The sequence below is a fragment of the Mus caroli genome, chromosome 9 (assembly GCF_900094665.2).
Source record: "Mus caroli chromosome 9, CAROLI_EIJ_v1.1, whole genome shotgun sequence".
NCBI lineage: Eukaryota > Metazoa > Chordata > Mammalia > Rodentia > Muridae > Mus > Mus caroli.
In genome coordinates this window covers 45,793,268-45,794,309 of record NC_034578.1, presented here as the reverse complement: position 1 = coordinate 45,794,309, position 1,042 = coordinate 45,793,268, and positions in this window count along the sequence as shown.

Sequence of the window (1,042 nt, the reverse complement as noted above, 5' to 3'; positions counted from 1 at the left end):
GTTTGGTCCATGGAGCTGGGAGCACCTGTTTGTTCTCCTGGCCTGACACTCAGTGGGATGAAGGAGGGTCCTATGAGACTCATTATTAGCCAACTCCAAGCCTGGAGAATAAGGAGGCTGAGGGCTCCATGGAGTCCTGTCCACAAAGTGATCGAGAAAGGCATACATCTTCTATCCAGAACCACAAGGACATGCCAGACGGATGCTTCTCTTAGTCTTTCCCTGGCAGGCCGACCCATGGTGGTACCAGATGTTGCCACTGGTCACAGTTTTTCTTATAAGTTTATAGGTTTTAAAAGGTCAGAATACGTGATGGTAAAAGTTTTACAGACCAGTAAAAATTTACTGTGGAAGACGGAAAACCAGCTGCACTGGAAAATGCTGGAGCCAGGAGCCTGGTGGATCTCAGCTCCATCCTAAACCAACTGTGGGGATTAAGGCACATGCAGGTGCCTCACAGAAATTCTGTTTGAACCTGGGAAATGGGTGTAAGAACAGCGGGTACTCAATGGCATCTCTGAATAGGTGACAACACTCTCCGGGCATTTAAATCTGTGAATACGGTGCTCCTCCTCCAGTGCCGGGAATATTGGACACAAAGAGCCAGCCCAGGCCTGTGGGTCCTGCACTCTTAGAGCTTTTCATTAGGCAGACTGGCTCCCTGCCATATGCCATCTGAGTGTCTGCTTCCATTCCCTGGGAGGAGCCCTGCAGTCTGAAGCAGAACTCAAGAATCAAATTAGCCAGGCCTCTGCCGTTCCCTGGTCCCCACCGGCCAAGGCGAGTTCATCAAGGCCTCACGCTAATTCTTATCTTGTTTAAAAGGGGCAAAAGTGACTCCGCAGTTTCATCTGAGGCAATTTACACCCCGCCATTGGCCGCAGTTCCAAGTTCCCTCTGTCTGTTGTGCCATCAAATCCATTATTAGGACATTTCTTCAGGGGAAACTTGATTGCTGTTCTATCAGAGAGGCTCCCGGGCAATCTATCTCCATCTGAGGCCACGGCCTGCTCGGCTCCCTCTAATCCTGTTATCTGAGGGA